Below are 9,838 nucleotides of genomic sequence, written 5' to 3' on the forward strand. Positions count from 1 at the left end.
GTAGCATATAGCTTTATTCAACTGTTGCTAGATTTGTCCAACTGCAACTCTGGGGAACATTCCAATGTCCTGTCCTGCTTGTTTAAGCATTGATACAGATCCCCGGATGGAACTGGAATTCTAGCTCGGATCTGATCCATGTGTCTCCTTAGTCTTTGTCCACTTCCGATGATCACAGTATAAGATATTGGTCCTGAGCAATCCTCAATGGTAGCTGGAATCCGTTTAGGACCAAACCCATAGTTTCTTGTATAGACATCATCTCCAGGTGAGAAACTTTTGAGTTTGGCTCGGTTGTCATGATTACATTTTTGATTCCATTGCCTTTGTTGTATTTTCACTTTCAGATCTGGTCTGATGAGATCCAAGGTTGACCTTAACCTCCTTGACATCAACATTTCTGCAGGTGACAATCCAGTTGTAGCTTGAGGAGTAATCCTGTAGCTAAACAAGAGTCTTGACCCCATTGTTTCAATGATCAGCCCTTGCATCTTCCTCATCCCCTCCAAGGTCTGAGCTCCACGTTCCGCTAATCCGTTTGAAGATGGGTGAAAAGGGGCCGACGTTACATGCTGAATTCCGTTTTTGTTTCATTAAACCTGTGAATTCCGTGCTTGTAAAACAAGTAGTATTGTCACTAACCAACATTTGAGGCAATCCCATAACACTGAAGCTTTGTCTCAACTTCTCAATCGTAGAGTATGATATGGACGTGTTCATGGGGTAAACATCCATCCACTTTGAAGGAGAATCAATCAGCACAAGGAAAAAAAATTCTAGAAAGGTCCAGGGTAGTCCACATGTAGTCGTGTCCATGGATTTTCCGGCCATTCCCATGGATGTAATGGCACGGTGGGGGGTGACTTCCTGTTACTCTGACAATCTGCACACCGACTAACCTCATTTTCCACATCGTGGTCCATCTTTGGCCACCAGACGTATGTCCTCGCTAGTTCTTTCATTCTCAACATACCTGGATGCGACAGATGCAACAACTTCAGTAGCATACCCCGCCCTTGTGGTGGGATAACTACTCTTGAACCCCACAGAACACATCCATCTCGAACACTCAATGCCAAGCAGTGAGTGTAGTAAGGCATGATCTGAGGCTCGGTCACTGTAGGCCATCCTTTCAGGAAAAATTCATGCACTTGTGATAATGTCACATCCTTTGAAGTCCATTGCCTGATTTGTGCTGTGTTCACCGGTGCATCATCCAACACATTGATCATCAAAACCTGGTAATTTTCTTCTTCCTGAATGATGACTCATTCAGGGCAGCCTGCTCAGAGCATCAGCATTCCCATGGTATCTACCTGGTTTGTACATTATTCTGTACTCGTAGGCCCTGAGCCACACAGCCCATCGTTGAACTCTTGGAGAGACCATTCGTGGTACTGGCTTGTGTTCATGGAACAGAGAAATCAGAGGCTTATGATCGGTCATAATAGAGAATGTTCTCCCGTATAAGAACTTGTGGAATCTCTGTATTCGGAATATGGCAGCCAGTCCTTCCATGTCCAGCTGAGAGTACTTTTTCTCTGCTGGCGACAACGTTCTTGACATGAACCCGATAGGTTTCTCTGCACCATTCTCCATCCGGTGAAAAAAGCACCGCCCCCACACCATACGATGAGGCATCACACGATAAGATGAGATCTCTGTCTGCTGAGTAGTGCACTAGCACTTCAGCTGATTGCAGTAACACCTTTGACTTTGCAAAAGCTTCTTCCTGTCTTTCTGACCATTTCCAGGCCACATCCTTCCTTAACAGTTGATGTAGATGAGCTTAGAGGGTAGGGAGGAAGCTATTATAATAATTCAGTAAGCCTAGATAGGCTTTCAGCTCTGTAACGTTTGTCGGGGCTGGAGCTTCCACAACAGCCCTCACTTCAGCTTTGACAGTGTGTAACCCCTTGGCATCCACCTTTTGACCCAGGTACTGCACTTCATCAGCTAACAGTGTACACTTGCTCCTCTTCAGCCAGAGACCGGCGTCCTCCATCCTCCTCAAAACTTCACCCAAGTTTCTGAGATGTTCCTCCTTCGTGACTCCCATGACAAGAATGTCGTCGAGGTAAACCGCTACCTTGGGTATCCCCTGCAGAACTCCCTCCATGGATCTTTAGAAGATAGCTGCTGCAGGAGACATCCTGAAAGGTAAGCGTTTATAGGTAAACATCCCTCTATGGGTGTTTATGGTCAGGTACTTCTGTGAAGCTTTAACCATTAGCACTTGCTGATATGCGTGACTCATGTCGTTTTGTAAACTGTTGCCCTCCGGTTAACGTTGAAAGCAAATCCTCCACTTTGGGTATGGGGTACTGCTCCCGAGAGGAAACTCTATTTACAGTCAGTTTATAGTCACTGCATGATCTGATTGAACCATCTGGTTTTAGTATGGGAACAACTGGTGCTGCCCACTCTTATTCTCTGCTGAGAGTCTGTGAGCAGCAGAGTAGCTGCTCACTCTGCTGCTCTGTAGCATCAGCAGCAACATGAATGGTAGCTTGGACCACTTTTAATGTTCCTAGCTCTTCTTTGAAAACACACTCATGCTTTGAAAGCACCTGCTGCATTGTCAATGTCTCTGTGGTGACATGTTTGATTTCATCCCAGTTCAATTTTATTTCCTCCAACCACCCTCTCTCTAGTAAGCTGGGGCCAGTACCTTCCACTACTAAAAGAGGCAGACTTTTCTTTTGTCCTTGATATTCCACTTGAACATCAGCAACTCCAATCACAGTGATCTTCTCCCCTGTGTACGTTTTGAGTTTAATGGGGGGCACTTCAACGTTTTTCCACTTCCTATCGAATTGGGACCAGTTCATCAACGTGACACTATATCCTGTGTCTATTTCAAAAGGTACCTTAAATCCATTTATTTCCATTTCCACAATGAAAGGCGTCACCTTTTTCATATTCACCGCCTGTACACTGTACATTGAGAATGCTTGCTCTGTGTCTGCGCACTCACTTTCACTTTCTATCATTTGATTAGAGCGGTAGCTAGAGCTTCTAGAGGTATTCGGTTTTCTGACCATTCTCTTTTCTGCAGCCCGTGGCTTTTTAAAATGTGTCCTATTATCCCACATGCATTACACTTTTCATGTTTGAATTTGCAGTCAAACGCTGCGTGTTTGCCTTTGCAACAATAATAGTCTCTATTGGCTGCTGCCACACGGCTTTCCGTTCTTTGAAATTCAATGAGCTCAGAGCTGGTCTCTTTCACTGTATGACACGCAGTTGCGCCCCTTGCCTGCAAATCCAGTGCATTTCTATTCGCGGACTCCATGGCTTGGGCCAGTTTGAGTGCATTCTCAAAAGTGAGATTAGGCTCTGATAACAAGCGTATATGTATCCTGTGTCACGTTCTGACCTTAGTTCCTTTGTTTTGTCTTTGTTTTAGTATGGTTAGGGCGTGAGTTGGGTGGGTTGTCTATGTTCCTTTTTCTATGTTTTGGGTTTTCTGTGTTTGGCCTGCTATGGTTCTCAATCAGAGGCAGCTGTCAATCGTTGTCCCTGATTAAGAACCATACTTAGGTAGCCTGGTTTCACTTTTGAGTTGTGGGTGATTGTTTCCTGTGTCTGTACCATACGGGACTCTTTCGATTTTCGTTTGTTCATTCACATTGTTATTTTGTATTTTTGTAGTGTTCAGTTTTATATATTAAAATGGACATTTACCAAAATGCACATCTATTACTCCTCGTCAGAAGAAGAGGACAATCGTTACAGAATCACACACCACCAAAGGACCAAGCAGCGTGGTAACGGGCAGCAGCAGCAATCTCAGGACTCATGGACATGGGAGGAGATTCTGGACGGCAAGGGACCCTGGGCACAGGCTGGAGAATATCGCCGCCCCAAGGCTGAGCTGGAGGCATCGAAAGCCGAGAAGCGGTGGTATGAGGAGGCAGCACGGCAGCGCGGTTGGAAGCCCGAAAATCTATTGGGGGGGGGACACGGGGAGTATATCGAAGTCAGGTAGGAGACCTGCGCCAACTCCCCGTGTTTACCGTGGAGAGAGGGGGACCGGGCAGGCACTGTGTTATGACCCTCCCCTATAGGTTCAGGTTTTGCGGCCGGAGTCCGCACCTTTGGGGCGGTACCCAAGGTCCGGGAGCGGGACGATCCAGACGGTTACGGTAGAATGCCTGAATCATCTCTGGGTCGAGGATGTCCTGGTTGGGAACCCAGGACCGGTCTTAAGGGTCATAACCTTCCCAGTCCATTAGATAGTGGATGCGACCTCTCAAGCATTTGGAATCAAGGATGGCCTGAAAGGCGTAGGCAGGTTCCCCTCCAATGTCCCACGGTGGGGGCCAACTGGGGGTTGAGACTGGAGGATGAAGAGGACTAGGTGATAGGTTTTAACAGGGACACGTGGAAGGACGGGGAGATTTTATACTAACAGGGTTTTTTTTTGCAGGGGAGGTGGATATCTCTGGTAGAGAGCCACACGCTGTCCGGGGTGAAGGAGTAGCATAGGTCGGCGGCGTCTGTCGGCAAAGCGTTTCTTGGTATTAGAGGCTTCCTGCAGATGCCGGTGAGCGGTCTCCCATACCCGCTCACTATGCCGAAAACCAGTCATCGACAGCTGGGACAGTACCAGGCTCCGCCTCCCAGGGAAAAACGGGGGGTTGGTAACCAAGTACACACTGAAACGGAGTAAGGCGGAGGGATGAATGCATGAGTGAGTTCTGAGCGTTTTCGGCTCAGGCCATATACCGACTCCAGTCGTGTGGAGAGGCAGAACATTGTTAGAGGAGGAAGTAGTTCTTGGTTCAGGCGTCCCGTCTGGCCATTGGACTGGGATGGTAGCCGGAGGAGAGGCTGAGGGCGACCCCAGTCGGTCACAGACGGCTCGCCACACCGGGGAGACAAACTGGGTCTGCAGTCAGAGACGATGTCCTCCGGAATCCCATACAGATGGAACACCTGCTGGAACATACCTAACACCATGGAATTGAATGAGTGTAAGTGAGGAAGAGGAACCAGACACACTTTTGAAAAACGGTCCACTACGACAAGGATGGCGGTGTTACCAGAGGATTCAGGAAGGTCTGTGATGAAGTCAACAGGATCTGTGGGACCAGGGTCTGTGAGGGATTAGCTAAGGTTGAAGTTTACCGGAAGGGAGATGAAGAGGGCTTTTGGTTTGGGCGCGGACTGGACAGGAGAGTACATAATCCCTTACGTCGGATGCCAATGAGGACCACCAGAACTTACGGGCTAGAAGTTTGGTGGTTTGTGTAATGCCCGGATGTCCTGACTTCAAGGACATCAGTTGGAGTCTAACAGCTGCTGGTACGTCGCCTTTGTAGCCTTCACGTATACGGACAAGGTTATATGCACTTCGCAGGTCGAGTTTTTATAAATATTGGCGGGGGACCTCTTGTTCAAGGGTCGCTGGGATCAGAGGAAGAGGGGAAAAGGTTCTTGACCGTGACATCATTCAGAGAACGGTAATAAATACATGGACGGAGACCACCGTCCTTTTCTCCAACAACGAAGAAGAAGCTGGACGCAGCCGGGGAAGAAGAAGGACGAATGAAACCATTTGAGTGCTTCATCAATGTAGTTCTCCATTGCCTCATTTTCCGGCATAGATAAAGGGTAAACACGGCCCTTCGGTGGGGACACTCCAGGGAGTAGGTCAATAGCACAGTCCTCTGGGCGATGTGGTGGCAGAGTGGAGGCCTTGATTTTGCTATAGAAATTCCTGTACTGGGCGTATTCAGATGGTATGGTGGGTGGCACTGCAGAGGCAGAGGCCTCAATGGACTCAGAGTCCTCAAAGGCAGTCCTCAATGTCAAGCTCTTGTAAAACTACCTGCTGCTCCCGACTCTATCAAGCCCTCTACATACTTAGTAACCCCCTTCACGGTTATCAATACTGGGATGGAGATTTGCTTCTGGGAGATATTTAGAAATAAGGACATGCCTACCAGCATGGCAGCAGAGGGGGACCCTTCTCATCTCTCTGTGGGGTGCGAACAAGGCAATGGCTGAGTAGATGATCTTTCCCTCCACAAAGGCAGAGCCTTTGATACACGGGAGAGGGGCATGGCCCAACTGCATGGGCTCTGGAAGACTTGGACGGGATGACAAAATCATGGAAAGAGACGGTTTCGGGTTCCTGGTTGGCAGAGTTCTTCGGCGGTCAGCAATAAGGTGGTCGATGGAGATGGACATATGAATGTATTGATTTAAATCCTGAAGTTCACCTCTACAGGCCAGCTCCGCCTGAAATTCCCTGTTGAGCCCTCTTCGGTAGACAGTAAGTAAAGCAGCCTCACTTCATCCACTCCCTGCAGCCCTGGTGCGGAACTTGACGGCATACTCGGCAGCTGAATTGCGTCCTTGTTGAAGTTATATGAGGAGGTCTCCTATTGGACGACCGGAAGGAGAGTGACCAAATACCTCTTTGAAGAGGTTGTGGAAATGGTTCTCGGATCCAAGTTCTGTTGGCAGTCCATATGGCGGTGGCCCAATCCAGGGCTTTGCCTGTGAGTAGAGACAACAAAATCCACCCTGCTCTTCTCTGTGGCGAAGTTTGTGGGGTTGTGCTCAATGTATTTGCTGCATTGCACCAGAAATCCCTGACATTTCTCAGTTGAAAAGTCATATTTTCCAGGCATGGATATGAATGAAGGAGGGCTATGGGTTAATATACCTGGCATCAGAGGAGTATGGATAGATATATTTTATGTGTGGTATGATTGCTAGTTAGCCTTTTACAGACACCCCCCCAGGTAATTTCGATCTGTCCCTAATGTGAAATTAACTGGAATTAATCCATAAACACTACAGCTGACAGACTTTGAGGTCCTTTTTAATTAGGGCTACAGTTGCATAGGGCACGACTACATGATGCAACTTGCATAAAGCAAGCTCAGCCCTGTGAGTTTTATTGTCCAATCACGTTGCTGTCTGTGTATAGCGAACCCCTTCTTTAAAATATAATTCATATGAACAAGTAAAAGGTTGCTGCAGTTTGACAAGGCTGTCATCCTCCCCAAACCCAGGAGTTTTTCCAACAGTTTTTAAAACCGTGTGACCTGATTATAAAAACTCTGGTCCCATCATAGCCCATATTAAACCTGTTTGGCAATGAGTAAATGACAAGTCTTGTGAACAGAAACTTGAACAATGTGAGCATTCTGTGCAACTTTCGCCATGTGTTTACTGTAAACATAGCACTGTATCCCACTTTAAAGTTCAAATTGTGTGGCCAAGTATAGGCTACCGTGGCTTTTTGAGGATAGTATCAGAGAGGCCTACCAACAAAACCAATGGAGCAAATGCATCCATTAACATTTTCACATGCCATGGAAATTAGCCTGAATGAATAACTAAACTTGACCCTTTGGGTTGTTTCAGTTTTAACTATGTAACCACACAGAATTAACCCGCTAACCACTCGGAGTTAATGCATAGAAAATAGATAATATGGCAAATTCAGCTTGTGGAAATAGCTATTGGTTTCTATGATGTTCAATGTAGGCCAAATGTTAGTTATTAATTGAACAATCAAAAAGTAAAAACATGTCAAAACAAGCTCCACTGCACCAGTAAGGCTTTTTCAACAATGTGTTTTCAGTCTTCTCATCTGCCATGTTATAAGAATGACCAAGAACAAGTTAGAAACACACATAGCTAGGCCTATAGCATATAGCTGAATAAAAATAAGAAAGTGAAAGCATCTAGCTTTTACAAAACACACCCATAGGCTACATTTGGTCGGACAATAAATAAAGCTACCACAGCCTCATACCACAGCCTCATACACTTCAGAAACTCGTAGGCATATACAGCACAATGCTCTACCAGGTCATAGTGATAGGTATTAAAAAGGACAGAACAGCATACAATGTAGGTAATACAGAAGAAGAGATGAAGAGTATGACTGTAAAACAACTGAAGAAGAAAATTGCTGATAAATACCCGACAACCAAAGGTATGGAGGTAGAATATAAACATACTTTTGTATACTATGTTTGGTTACTTGTAAACTAGGCCTAATGCATAGTAGCAGATTAGCAATCACTATTCACCACTTAATTTGTCTGACCGCAAAATATTTTTTGGAAGATATTGTCAGGATATTAGGCTTGTTTACTTTAACTTTGTAACACAACAATTGCATCTGTCTAGCTCCAGTATAGACATGAACAAGACTTCCAGGTGGTCAACTGAAGAATGACTGATAAAATGGAAAAATTGCCTACAGTGTAGCCTACATATACTGATAACATCGTCACGTTGGGAAAGTCCTCTGACAAAAATGTAGTGTAAAGTAGGCAAGACATTTCACTCAGATGTATACATGTCATAGAAAATAACAGAAAATATAAATTAAATTGAATGCATTACGAAGACGAAAAGTACAAGAATAATCTAATGAGAAGATAATTTGCCACCAATATCCTGATTTGTGACAATAAACATTATACCCTGAACTGGCTTTTTTTAGCGGTGGAAATGCGGCTGATCTTCACCAACAAACAGCTGGAAGACTCATACGGGCTCGGCCACTATGGGATACAGAATCAGTCTATCATTATGCAAGTGCTGATCTTGCCTGGGGGACATGACTGGCTGATCATGACATCCCAATGAAGTGTAGCGTAAGTTGAATCTGAAAGGATGGTCAGAATGTCTCTTACATAAACTTTGGTTCAGTAGTAGCCTAGAATTGCCCATAATTGCGTACGGTTCCAGCACACAATAATGCTATTATTCCAGATAGTCAGATTAATATAATATTCGATTAAAACGTTGATATGCTTTGCAAGAACGATTTCCCCTAACAATACTATTTGCATGGACACATCTGAAATTGCACTGATAAATGCCGAAAATCGCCATTCAAAGTAAACCTTCTACCACAGCACCATGTTATTTTTAGGAAGCGTTTGTAGGCCTATGTGAAAACGACTTCTAAAATGCATACATTCAGTTGATCCGAACTCACTTCACTCGTGCTAAAGAGGGAGGCTCGCTCAGCATGCGCAGATCAAATACACCGCTTGAGCACCGATTAAAATACAGATTAAAATATATATCCAGGTGTTGTAAAATCTGGTCAAGTCTAAACAGCGGAGAGGGATTTACTTATCATTTTAGCCAATGAGTCACAGTATAATAACGTAATTCCACCACGATTCCTAATATACCAATTGGCATAGCAGATCAATAACCACCTTGCTCTCTTTCTCACCAATGGGCATAAAACATGTGATGTATTTAAATGAATGCTTACCCTTTGTTTCTCACTTGCTGTTTTGCAGCAAAAGGATAGTGCCACCATGCGCCGTCAGTCCTCCATTTCCCCACCGCCACCAGCTGAAGGTCCCGTCACCAGAACCTAGCCTACATCCATTCCGGGATGTTTCAATATTTTAATAAAACTTTCACCTTTACATTCACTCTGTTGTTCTGTCAATTAAGCCTCTCCCCAGTTGAAGTACTAGGCCAACTGTTCCTCACCATTCTGCTGTGTTCTCTTGTCATAATCAGGACTTCAAAGTACATTTTATCTTTGTATAATACGATTATATTTATCATAGGAATTAAGGAGTAACATAAAAACATAATGATATCCCACACCAACATTACACAACTATAGAGAAAATTCTCAGATTTCTGAAGTAAGAAAATTAAATCAATGATGGGCGAATAATCATGTTAACTGATAACTACAAAAGCAGGGCAGAGATGTATTATTGGTAATGAATGTGTAGGGGACATCTGAGAATGCTACAGAACTTGTGGTGCAGCAGAATTTCAGCATACCCAAAATCCAGAGATAGTGAGGTCAAATTCCAGTTGA

At 44.8% G+C, this 9,838-nt stretch overlaps 1 long non-coding RNA gene across 1 annotated transcript; it reads left to right on the top strand.

Annotated features, from left to right (window-relative positions):
- Positions 1-7,752: 7,752 nt before the first annotated feature.
- On the top strand, positions 7,753-9,433 carry LOC118966176. The gene is made up of 3 exons (XR_005053440.1): positions 7,753-7,963; positions 8,480-8,633; positions 9,297-9,433. It is a non-coding gene; the product is annotated as an uncharacterized LOC118966176 (long non-coding RNA).
- Positions 9,434-9,838: the final 405 nt, after the last annotated feature.

This window comes from Oncorhynchus mykiss, chromosome 9 (assembly GCF_013265735.2).
Source record: "Oncorhynchus mykiss isolate Arlee chromosome 9, USDA_OmykA_1.1, whole genome shotgun sequence".
Lineage (NCBI taxonomy): Eukaryota > Metazoa > Chordata > Actinopteri > Salmoniformes > Salmonidae > Oncorhynchus > Oncorhynchus mykiss.